Here is a 12,975-nt window from a genome sequence, read left to right as displayed (position 1 = left end):
CAACGGACAGCGCGCTGCAAAGCATTCTTGCGAGTTCTGTAAAACTTTTATCGCTGAGGGACTTTTATTTTCCTCCATCGTAACAGGTAAGTATCCTTATCAGTTCAATTTCGGCCGCTACGTCTCTGATTTTTTATTGCCTCGTCAGGAGATCCCCGTCGAGCTTGGGTCGTTAGCGAGCGACACTGTCGCATGCGTATTATTCGCCTGCCCCAGCCTTGTCATCGTGGCCCATATATTTCAAGCAACTAAATGCAAACTCTTGATTTGAGGTGCTCGTTGAGGCCCTCTACCTCCTTCAAGAAAAAAGAGAGAACAAAAATGATGCAGTAAGTGGTTTCTTCGGAAACACGGGGAAAACGACTCCCGAATGGGATTCTGATGGTATGGCATCACCGAAATTATGGACCTACCGTTATAAGAGTAGAAGCCGGGTAGGGCCTTTGGTCTTTAGGTCACTCGGACGAGAACAATAAAGAAGCTTCTTAACATAATTGCGATGATCTTTATTCAATAGGTATGTTCCAACAAGATTCCAAATTCCACGCATGAAACTTCTTTCACTGTAAATCCGAATGTTGACTCTGCATGTCAATATTACACTCTTCAATTGAAACGGTCCAGCCAGTTAAAAAAATTGTCCTAGATGATGATCAGCAACCGCCGCCGTATCCGCGTCCTCCGATGTTGCCGCCGCCGCCATAACCGCCTCGATAACCGCCCCTGAAGCGTTTTTTACCACAAGGGTTTGCTGACGTCAGAGCAATGGCGCCCTGCAACATCATTCAATCTTGTAGTCATGCAAAAAATAGCACCACTATGCAAACGTGAACACAAGAACAAAAATACGCACGCAATCTGAATAATCCCTCTAACAGGGGTGCCCTAAGATCAGCAAAGACCTGCAAACAAGCGGCATTTTTGTCACTATCTCAAATCCAACAAAATGATATTCCACAAAGGTAATTCTAACCACGAAAAAGAAAAAAAAACTAACCGAACAGACTTTGTAATCACTATCATTGTTTTTACTCTCTCTGGTGGAATTGACTTACCTAAAAAAACCGCCAAATCTGCATTCTAACGGGAAATAAACGTTCCAGCAGAATGTCATTTTTTCCTCCCAGCCGAAATGAATCCCTTTCTTATTCCCAGAAGTGCTGCTCAAACTTAATATGGCTCTGTTCTCCTCATGTGCCTTTCAAGGTGCACGGTTTCAGCGAACGTAAGTTTGCCGAAACCGTCATTTAACCAACCCCGAATCATCCATATCTACCTTTTAAGTCCCTTTACATATTACTTTTTTTTTTTACCGCCATAGTCTCTTTGCCTCAAAATTTTTTCACAACTCATGATGTGTCCTATAAAATTAAATTTGTTTTCTCTGCTGATCTATGTTTTAGTTTAAGTAAGTTTTCAACGGAGTAGATTGCTCTTATACTATTCCTTGAGATGGTCATGCTCAGTAATTAATTAATTTTTTCTGTCATTCGATAAACATTTTTAGCGTTTTTTGCGATAATTCTCGTTCCTGGCGGTTACCATCAAGCTCATTATGAGTTCGTTTTTGTGTTTAACGCGAAGAATCATGTCTATTGAGAAATTGTCGGAAAATATCAGATAACAGGACGACTACTAATTAAATCAAAAGCTCTTCTCTAAACTGTGAAATACCGACAAAGACAACATAAAATACAGTGATGCATTTATTCGCTCACTACAGTACTGAGATATACTGTCGTGCTAAGAAGAACGCCGTATGAGCCTTCAGACGTTGCCAAGTTTCCTCCGATAAAACCCGAATTCAATAGAAAAATTGTGAATATTATTTTCCAAAATTTCCAGACAATTTTTTACGCAATTTAATCCTAAGTATCCGAAAATTTCGAGGACAAATATGCATAAATGTTGTCAAAAATACATGTTTTAGTAAGAGAAATTTGGCAACTCTAGAATGTTTATACGGCGGTCTTCCGTAGCACGGCATTATAATATCGAATCTTCAGATTTTCAAAGGTAATTTTTACTCACGAGGAGGACAACCATGAGTTTAAAAAGAGCGCTTAAATCCATGTGGAGAGACCAGTTACTACCTTGGGAGGATGCACAAACGACACTGATCTATCTCACCGAACAACAATTTAATTGTTTAGCCACCTTGTTTCTACGTTAATTTGTTTGCTCTAGACGAGCGTATTCAAGTCTGCTCACTGTTCGTTGCGGAAGGTTTGTCTCCCGAGAAAACTAACATATTTTGCCAATTTTTAGTCATACTGTAACCATGTTGGCAAATGGTATAGTATTTTCTATTCAATTTTGCCGCTAATATAAGAAAAATATATCGTGACTAACGCAAAATAGTGTATTTAATAAAGATGATAAAAATAACTTGAACCAAATATTTATGAAAAGGAGTTCCTAATATGTACAGAGGGTGTGGTTCATCTATGCGATGTTCGTTTACTCATTGTCACACGCCATTTGAAGACAGGGACAGGGTTTCTGCTGTCCTTATAAATGCCGGGTCTTCAGTCTGGTAAAACACATGAAATATTTTACCTGCTTGTTTCAAAAAAATGTCGACCAAAAATCTCGCCAATTATCTACGAGACAGTGTAGATTACCTCTAATAAGCTAGATCCTCAGATGTGTTTTGGTCCTTTGTGATGAGCTGCTCTAGTGGAAAACTTGCAAATGCCAGTACATGTTTTCAAGAATGCCTATTTTACTAATATTACACAGTACTTATGTTCTTTTCAAGAGATATCCGCGGCCATTTTCCAGTGACACTCTTTCCTAATTTGCACCTCACTGGCGGACAAGCGGATCTTATTTAAGATCGGAGGGAGGGGGGGGGGGGGGTATATAAATCAATTTTTCGAAATCCAGTGTAGCCTGATTCCAACATTTTTGTTTCGTTTACACGTTTTGTCCTGTACCTTGAATTGACAGGATTTACAAGTTTGAGCCTCCGTGGTTGTTCATTGTTTTCCTTACATTTATGAGTAATTTTCTACGATGGATACGATTGTGTATTTCGAGTCGGTTTCTTTATTTATGAGGGTTAAAATGTCCACTACGGCGGTCTGCAGTCTCACTGGACTAATTACAATATGTCCCAAAGATGAGGGATATTTTGGAATACACCGTTAAGGAAAACGCGCTTCATGTTTCGTTTTAATTTTATTGAAAATAAGGTTTTACTGAAAATCCATTTTCCTCAGTGCATAAGCATCCGTGCTGTTATGTCCTGGACCTATTTATTTTCCCATTTTTCCGTTCAAATCAGCGCCTCGTCTCCATCATATGGTTAGGTTTTAAGTTAACGCGCAATGTTTTCGCAGACAGTGGAAATAGTCTGAAAAGAAATTTATTTTCTGGTAGAAATGGAAGTCGTAAAAATATGCATATAAAATTTCATCCCTCTTTAGTACACTCAGGATGCAGGCTTCTTGCCTCTGCCAGCACCTGTTGCATTGTGATATCATTGCTACAGTTGCACCTCGTATAGCCAGTGCATTGATTTGATCGAGTTTGTAATCCCTTCGAAATTCACACGTCGTATATTCGTCTTTGTTTTGACCAAAAATCGCAGCTATGACCGTCTATTTTGATCATTGACAAATAAAAATGTGGGATTCAATCGCATTTAAAATCAATAACACTGGTAAAAAAAGCTCTTGGTTCAAGAGTGCAGTTTCTTGTCGCCGGATTTAAGAGTCTGGACTCTTGTTTCAATGCAAAATCCGCTTGAGTCAATGCAAAATCCGCTTGAATCAATGCAAAATCCGCTTGAAGCAAGAGTTCAAGACTCTTAAATCCGGCGACAAGAAACTTTAATCAATGCACCGCGGCATTGGTCCAAGAGGTTTTTTTTACCAGTGAAACAGGAAAAAGGGTGGTCAAACTAACCATTAATGGTTGCTTCCTAGTCACTGTGCAGATTTTTTTCCGTGGAATAGCGTACGCTGCCAACTCATCGTAGTGTTACCTTCCTGCAAGTGTGCCTCTTGAAATGCTTTCAAGCTAGAATACAAATGATGATTCTTCCTTGTAGATCTTGGATACCCTGTGTTACCGAGTCATTGATTAGAGGCTTGTACCGATACCTTGCGAAGAAACGGGGGGAGGTCCATCATTGTACAATGACAGTTGAATTATTTGTCCAACTATTTTGTTGGTCCCATTTTGGGACTTCTTCGGTGGACTTTTGTAGAACTTCTTGAGAACACGTCGAGATCCTTGTAGTTAAAAGCTATTTTATTATGTGAAGGACAAAGTGCATTACGGTCCGGCAACTTTGCTTCTGATCATTGAATATTATAGTTTCATATACTTTCTCTTTCAAAATTACACTTCTTAAACTGGAAAATTAAACGCTCTTAACTTCGCTGCAAGTCTCACATTTTACTGGATTGTTCCCCGAAATGTTCATTTAAATCCTCTTTACACTCAGAAATCATATATCGACTCAATTATTTCTAAAATACAAAAATTTTTTTTTAAAGTCTTGCGCAAAGTTGGTATATTTTTCAATCATACGTGTAGCACCACGTGGTTATGTGCCCCATAAATTGGGAGCTAATTCTGCTCGGGGGGGGGGGGGGGGGCGGCGGCAATAATTCCATCAGTTAACCAGGCAAATATATTACATTTATTATCTCCATTTTGCAACATCGGAATGTTTTGAAAACAAACACAGCAGACAAATCACTGAGCTACCACAGCTTGGTGCTATTTTCAATTGTTTTTTTGGAAGTATCATGGACTTGATGTTGTTCTTCGGTCTCCTAAAACTTCGCAACTTAGAATCATAGTCGTCACGTTTTGAAGCTCGTTCACATCTGTGTCAACACATTTCCCACGGAGACATACCACACCGATTCCTGCTCAGAACTCGACAGGCGGACAACCGCTTCAGGGAAGGAGGATGATGCGATCGGAAAGTATGACGTCCTGTGCAGCTTAGATTAGCTAATAAATATCCCTGGTATTTATAATACGCCCTCTCCAATGACCACCGTATAGTCTTTTTTTGTAATCTCAATTCGTCGTAATGGACCACCAGACAAGCTCATCATTCTGATACATGTTTCATTCCCAAAATTTCACGTAAACCACGATGCGCACAAAAAAAATTACCGAAATCAACTCTTCACTAAGATATTTCATGATTCCTGATGCGTGAGTTCCAACCACCCGCTCATCAAAACTCAATGCTCCACGTGGTTCACATCGCGCGCTAACCATTATCATGACAATTTTCTGCGATATAAACATCTGGCAACCTCATTTTTGACGCTTTGGCTCAGCTATAGCAAATTGCTTTCAGTTTGAACAAAAAATGGTGGGAAACGAACATTGCTCGATTGAGAAGCTTGCTGAAACCATTGTAGTGCGCGATTTGACTCGCGTAGAGCTTTGAGTAACTTGTGAGCGGGCAGTTCAAATTCCTCGCAACCAATGTGAAATAAAAACGTTACTATCTTCGTTAGGAGTTGGTGTCAGTAATTTTCGTTGTGCGAATAGTGTTTTACGTGAAATTCTGTAGTATCAGATTGCTTAAATTCGTACCTTGTCTTGTGGTTTCTTTCCAGAGCTCATTTGGAAATAGAGATACGCCCTCAGTCAGAGGAGTGACGAATTATGCGGGACAATACGTCGCTCCTCTGACGTAAGGGCGTATCTCAATATCCACATGAGCTCTGTTCTCCATATGACTCTGTGCCTTCCAGGGCTCATGTGGAAATAGGATAGGCCCTTACGTCAGAGGAGCAATGAGTATAGGAATCCACATTTCTCGCCGCATGAGGGTTTGTTGCGCCTTACATTCAACTGGTTAACTTGTGTACTGTCGTGGTACACTGAAAAAAATGAGTTAGCGTCAGATGACTAAAAATGGTTTCTATACACTAACTCATATTGTGTGATTTGGACACACATGCTTTTTGGTTTCTGTACACTAATCACTATTAGTGCTGGGAACTAATTCCGCTACTCTAATTCGCATTCGGTAGGGTTGGGTCAACCTAACCTCAAAACTTTTTTTTTTTTTTTTTTTTTTTTTTTTTTTTTTTTTTTTGCTGGTTTAGTGGCTTATATTCCGTTGGAACCTACAGCCATCGATAGACAGTATTTATTGTCCTTAGACATCATGGGATTTAGGCACATCCATGCTCCAGGCATTCAAATTTTCAGGGATTAAGGCCGAGTGGAATCTGTTTCTGCAGATCCACTCGTCAGTTCCATGAAAATTTGTCGCCACCACCGGGATTCGAACCCGGGACCTATTGGCCTAGAGTCAGACGCGCTGACCACTAGGCCAACCTGGCCGGCAACGTTTCAACGTTTTCAAGAAAGAGAGGACACTATAAATCATACCGGGAGTATTTACATTGTCAAACGAGCCCGAAATTTCACATTTTAATTGATTTTCACGAGCTGACGCGATTGAGGCTGTTGTACCGACGCCACTTTTTCGAAACTAAATAAATGTAACGGACAATGTGGCAGTTAGTGTCGAGGGCGAATTAGTTTGACCCGAAGGTGAATTTGTCTTACCACAGCGCTAATTTTACAGCTAGTGCTGTTTTCCAATTCTGGTTCGCGCTCTAGTAAAGTCAGGTCAGCGTATGAAGCGAATTGATTGGTGCTTCAGTACAATAAATTAGTTCTGAAGCCTAATTTTGATTCTACTTGGCGAGAACTTACCAAATTAGTTCTCAACGCTAACTACTTTTTTTTCAGTGTACCCCATGCATTTTTAGAGAATGAGCAATTAGAGAAATGGATGGAAATCAGGTATTCTACACGGAAAGAAAAAGTAATCGACATTTCGTGCTAATATGGGAAGTAAAACAAAAAAAAAAAAACCCAAGCCTTCGGTTAACCCAGAGACAAGAGACCCTCCACTAGTATCTTGGCCATTGTGGAAGCTTTTACTTTCGGGACTTCAGCATTCTACTGTTGACTTACCTACATGGTTGATGTTTAACAACGTGTTGGCAGTTTCGTTTCGCAAACAAGTCGAAAATGGCCGAAGTTTGCAAAACTTGTTTGGCTCATGACGTCACCCGAAGCTCATCATTGACCATGTAGGTAGGTCAACAGCCGAAATTGAGGTGATGACTGTTGCTCCCTAATAATTGTCCATAAAGAACTGTTGAATCCCCGAAAGTAAAATCTTCCACCTGTCGCTAGGAGGCCAGTGGAGGGTCTCTTGTCTCTGGGTTAACCCCAGAGTTTCCCAGTCTCTCCATTGTTTCCGGTGCTAAGTTCACCGCAAACGGAACCGAAATCAACACAATGGACCACGTGACAAGGTGCACAGTTAAGCATTCTGACACGTTTCTTAATCAGAATTTCACGTAGAACACGATTCTTGCATCGAAAATTACTGAAATTAACTCCTAAGTAAGATATTAACGTCTTTATATTACCGACAGAGCACAGGGGAGATTTCCATGCGCCGTCCGCATCGCTCATGGCGTACAATCCGCGCCTTCATAATAATACTTCATCTAGCATTGAGAGTTCACTAATTACTGCACACGACCAGTGCGTAATTCTAAAAGTTGAAAATTTAAATAAAAATAAATCGCGATACACGAGTCTCTCCGCCAGGGAGCTCTCCCCGCGAAGAAATCCTTCACTACTCGCCCGCCGAGAGAGCCGCGGCGCGGCGTGCTGTCAGCTTAAAACGCGCACTGACGCCTACAAACCTAACGGGATACCTCAAGCATTGCGCAATGCGTGAAGTATCCCCTTAGGTTTGTAGGCGTCAGAGCGCGTTTCGAGCTGGCAGCACACCGCGCCGCAGCGTGCCTGTTAAAATGTATACAATTCGACATCACATTCAAAATTGGCGACTCAAAAAACATCACTTACGAAACTTTCGTTATCTTTCAGTCATCATCCGACTTATTTCTTCTTGTTCTTGAGTTTTTGACCATGGTGAGCCGGCCGCGGGCGGCGGCGCTCATTAAATTCTTCCCTGTGCTCAATCGCTAAATTACATTGGTTCCGGGAGATTTGAATTGCCCGGTCACAAGAAATCCAATACTCGGAGTGAGTCCAATTGCGTACTACACGGAGGGGGGGGGGGGGGGATAAAATAAAAAACACATTGGATCGAGAGTTCAGACTCTTGAAAACGTTCACGAGAAAATGACTCTTTGATTCAATCAGATTTAAGCTTAAATCAAAAGGAAATCCGCTCAAATGAAGAGGCTTGGTTCTTGATTTAAGCATAAATCTGATTTAATCAAGAGTATTTTTTCTTGTCGATGTTTTTAAGAGTCAGGACTCTAGATCCAATGTGTTTTTTTTCCAGGGTACGACGGTTTCGGCAGGCTTCTCAATCAAGCAACGTCTATATATTCCCAATTAAGTGTGATTATACCCCTATTAATTGTGGTAGTATTCCAATTAATTTTGGTAGTATCCCGATAAATTAGGTTACCAACCCAAATGTTGCGGCACTACCCCAACTTGAGTTGCGGTGCTACCAAAATTAATTGGAAATGTCCATATCATCCATCAAATTGGGGGTAGTCCCACAATTTTAGGGGACAACCCCTGATACTTTTATCCCCGTGATTTTTCTCGGTGTAAGACGGGCCGGAAGATGTAGCATGCGGCTCCACGTGCTTCCCTCCGTTACATCGTCGTTTCTCGCACGAAGGAACGTAACTCCACTCCAAGGTTGCAAAATTGTCTCAAACAAATCAATTTTTTCCCCCGAGATTATACTCGTAAAATTTGGTCCAAAACTTTTCTGATTTTGGCATGAGATCCGAAGGAAAATCGGTGAAAATTTCAATCGGAAATTCCCAAAATTCTCTTGGTAAAAGTGTAATTTGCGAGGGGAAATTTTGCAACATTAGAATGTAGTTACGTTCTTTCGTGTGGGGACTGACGAAAATTTGTGCGAAATCTTTGCGATGCGGTGCTTTTCCGAGAAAGAATCGATGTCGTCACCTTCCAGGCAAAGTATCACAAGCGCCATGCGACGTCTAAAAATTTCCGCCGCCATTTTATTTTTTTACAGAGAAATTTTTCAACGAAGCTGTCCAAAAATTTCACTGAATTTTCTTTGTGCTGCCGATAAAATTTAGTGAAATTTCCAAACAGATTCAACCAACAATTTCTCGGTAAAGAAATAAAATGGCGGCGGAAATTTTTAAACGTCGCATGGCGCTTGTGATACTTTGCCTGGAAGGTGACGATGTGGGCCGGGAGTGAGAGCGCGAGGATGAGAGGCGAGACCGATCTGGCAAAGGTGACCGCCCAGGAGCGGATAAAGAACTAAAGTAACTACACGTGCTTTCCAGCGAGTACCAGAAAGCTTCACGGCGAGGCGGGGCGGGGCGGGGAGGGGAATCAGCGGCAGGGCAGCCCGCTCTCATTTCGAAAAAAGCTACTCGGAAATAAATCATCTTAAAAGCATTTTCTGTCTGATTTATTCGCCGGCTGGAGCGCGCAACATGATATTGTGACACGTCTCCCTCAAGAACACTGCGAATAACTTATGATCTCATTTAAATTACCCTATTCACGCAGACATTTCTTTGACACGTAAGTAGCTGCCTGCGACGCGCACTCGCCCTCGGCCCCGTCGCGTCATTTCTCGGCTAAGTGAATAACCTATTTTACTCGCGTCTCCTGAGCTTCCGCCGTACGCCCCCCCCCCCCCCCGCCTCGCCCGCGGAAAACTATGCGTGCTCTTAATATGCTTCCAGTTGAGCATAGGGACCGTGATCGGCTTTTGGCGGACAGTGCTCAGCTTCCGGCGAGTAGCATGCACTCCCGACGTAAGTCATCGCAGGAAGGACACATCGCACGACTACTGCCCTCTGCAATTATAGGTATGTAGTTTCCATCGGCCGTCTATCATTTCTACACTGAAAAAAAAAGTAGCTTGGGTCAAGCATGATAATTCTTGAATTTGCCGCCAAGAATTTTCTTTATCTTGCTTTAAGCTGACTTTTTCTTGATTCAAGAAAAGTAATGCTTGGGTTGAGCAAAACAGTAGCTTACATTAACCAGCAAAATTCTTGATTTAAGAGGAAATACTTCTTGGCGGCAAATTTAAGGTTCTTTTTTTTTCAGTGTAGGTTAAATATTTTGCTTTAAAACAGGTCTTTCTTTTTGCTTCTCTCATCTCTTCATTATCCATGCAGTTGAGGAGGCGCCAATATAATATGGGGCTATGTTGCTCAATGCTCAGCTTCCGGCGAGTAGAATGTACTCCCGACGTAAGTCATTGCAGGAAGGACACATCGCACGACTACTGCCCTCTGCAATTATAGGTATGTAGTTTCCATCGGCCGTCAATCATCTCTAGGTTAAATATTTTGCTTTAAAACAGGTCTTTCTTTGTGCTTCTCTCATATCTTCATTATTCATCCAGTTGAGGAGGCAACAATATAATATGGGGCTATGTTGCTCAATGCTCAGCTTCCGGCGAGTAGCATCATGCGCTCCCGACGTAAGTCATTGCAGGAAGGACACATCGCACGGCTATTCCGCACTCTGCAATTATATGTAGTTTCCATCGGCCGTCTATCATTTCTAGGTTAAATATCTTGCTTTTTATTAAGACGGGTCTTTCTTTGTGCTTCTCTCATCTCTTCATTATCCATGCAGTAGAGGAGGCGCCAATATAATATGGGGCTTTGTTGCGCAAAACCTTGCTGTTGCTCGAAAACGTGCTGTCGCAGTTGCTCGAAACCTATCACTTGGAGGGAAAAAAATAAAAAATTCAAATACAAATAACTTCAACAGCTGAGCAAAGTGTTTTGTGAAGTGCCTAAAAAAAAAGAATCATCGGCCGTTTGCAATCCTCGCATGGTATTTGAGGCCCAGCTCAGGGATCGCGCTGAGGATGCCGGAGTTGCGAGCCGGCGAAACGCGTCCGCATTTTAACTAATTTTTACGTGTAAGTGAGTTTTACAACTTTTATTTGAAGTTGTTTTGCGTTCGCTAATCGCAATTTCGTGATTTCTTTCCATGGCGGATAGTTATATCATCTTTAAATATGTGGCCATGAGTATTCATAAACATTTTGGAGCTGAATTCCGCGTATTTTGGATTTTACAACTTGCAGTCGCTAATAACCATAAAAAATACCTGTTGCTCCATTAATTGCTTAAAAGGTCACAGGTGCACTAGAGCAGAATGTTTCAAGAACTTCATAAATCAAGCGTCTATTTCGTTGTGAATATTGCCGAGTTTATTCGACGAGAGCGAGCCCGAAATGGAGACAAATTTACAATGAAATTTGGAATGATAATACTCGTTAATTCTGTCATGATGAGTTAAACCTTCATTTATTATGTTCCATGTCCCATGTCCTCTTTATGATGGATTCTGTTTACCGCCTAATTATGAGTAAGTCAGCTCTTGTCCCTTGGAAGTAGGGTGAAAGCTCGGGTGCAAATTGAGGGTAATACGCTATCTTAAAGATTTTTTAAGAATCTTTAAGGGGACAACAGACTTTTCGACCTCACTGGAAAAAAGCGCATTGGATCTAGAGTCCAGACTCTTAAAAACATCGACAAGAAAAAATACGCTTGATTCAACACTGGAAAATAAACACATTTGATCTAGAGACCAGACTCTTAAAAACATTGACAAGAAAAAGGACTCTTGATTCAATCAGATTTAAGCTTGAATCAAAAGGAAATCCGCTTAAATTAAGAGGCTTGGTTCTTGATTTAAGCTCAAATCTGATTGAATCAAGAGTATTTCTTCTTGTCGATGTTTTTAAGAGTCTGGACTGTAGATCCAGTGTTTTTTTCCAGTGAGGATTTTTGCTTAAATCAAGAACCAAGTCTCTTAATTTGAGCGGATTTCCTTTTGATTTAAGCTTAAACCTGATATAATCAAGAGTCCTTTTTCTTGTCAATGTCTTCAAGAGTCTGGACTCTAGGTCCAATGTGTTTTTTTTTTCCGGTGCTTGGTATGACTCAATTTAAAAATAAGCTCAATCAACTGAACGGTGGGTTTTTCGGCCGAGCACGCAAATGAGACTTTTCCTCCGTTCTTTACCCTTACTATCCCTGCCTCCTCTTTTTTCGAGGACTTTGTCAGGCATTACTATAGATCCATCCCTCTCTCTTCTAAGAAACAGATATTAACCTGGATCCGTTTACAAATCATCTCCGAAGTCAGATGCTGTTGCAAATTTCATTCATTGTTCCTGTAAAATATCCGAATTTCAATGTTGAATTCAAACTTGTAGCTACTTTTCAAATTTTGCACGGTTTCTCATCTACATAGAGAATTTATGTGAATATTGTTGAGTCTATTGTCCGATTTGTTCATAACACGTACTGAAAACCCAACGGCCGCCGAGATGCAAATTAAAGAATAGACGTATAAGATAAGATTTAATTCACTCTAGGTAAAAGTATTATTACTTCTTTATGTAATTTTTATCTCATAACCTTGCTGATGGTAAATTCTCATATCCTCAGTAATGAACAATTCCAAGAAACTCATGTAATAAATCATTTCTGTCACTTGGAGTTTTAATTAAAAAGTCGCGATACTCTTTGTAAACACAGGGAATGTTAATTGTTTCATATCAGCAGCCAGAGGTTCTGACTGTTTTCGTGAATTGTGTGCAATGCTACATTTATTTTAAACATGCTATGTTAGCTGGTTCATCCGATATGTTTTCACCTTAAAAACCTTTCTTAAGAATAATCCATTTTGAAATACCTTGCAGTACAAAGGGTTTGAAAATCACTTGGTCGCAGTGTAAGTCTGGCAGATATTTTGAAAGTGTTCCCTTGTTTCTATCAAGAACTAATTTTTTGCACGGAAAACCCCACTGTTTTCAAGTTCACTTTTCATATCGTACCCCAAGATGTAATCCTTGCATTTAGGAAACTCGGCGAAACGCCTCGTTCGAAGAACTTGTTACTGTAGCCTCATTTTCCGAAATAATGTTGTCGCGTCCGGCAACGT

At 40.8% G+C, this 12,975-nt stretch overlaps 1 long non-coding RNA gene across 1 annotated transcript; it reads right to left on the bottom strand.

The window, feature by feature from the left end:
* Window positions 1-491: 491 nt before the first annotated feature.
* LOC109032332 (uncharacterized) lies at window positions 492-2,458 on the bottom strand. Its single transcript, XR_002008910.2, has 2 exons — window positions 2,032-2,458; window positions 492-773 (listed from the first exon to the last, which is right to left on the bottom strand). It is a non-coding gene; the product is annotated as an uncharacterized lncRNA (long non-coding RNA).
* Window positions 2,459-12,975: the final 10,517 nt, after the last annotated feature.

The sequence above is a fragment of the Bemisia tabaci genome, chromosome 3 (genome assembly GCF_918797505.1).
Source record: "Bemisia tabaci chromosome 3, PGI_BMITA_v3".
In the NCBI taxonomy this organism is placed as follows: domain Eukaryota; kingdom Metazoa; phylum Arthropoda; class Insecta; order Hemiptera; family Aleyrodidae; genus Bemisia; species Bemisia tabaci.
This window is presented reverse-complemented; position numbering and strand designations above follow the sequence as displayed.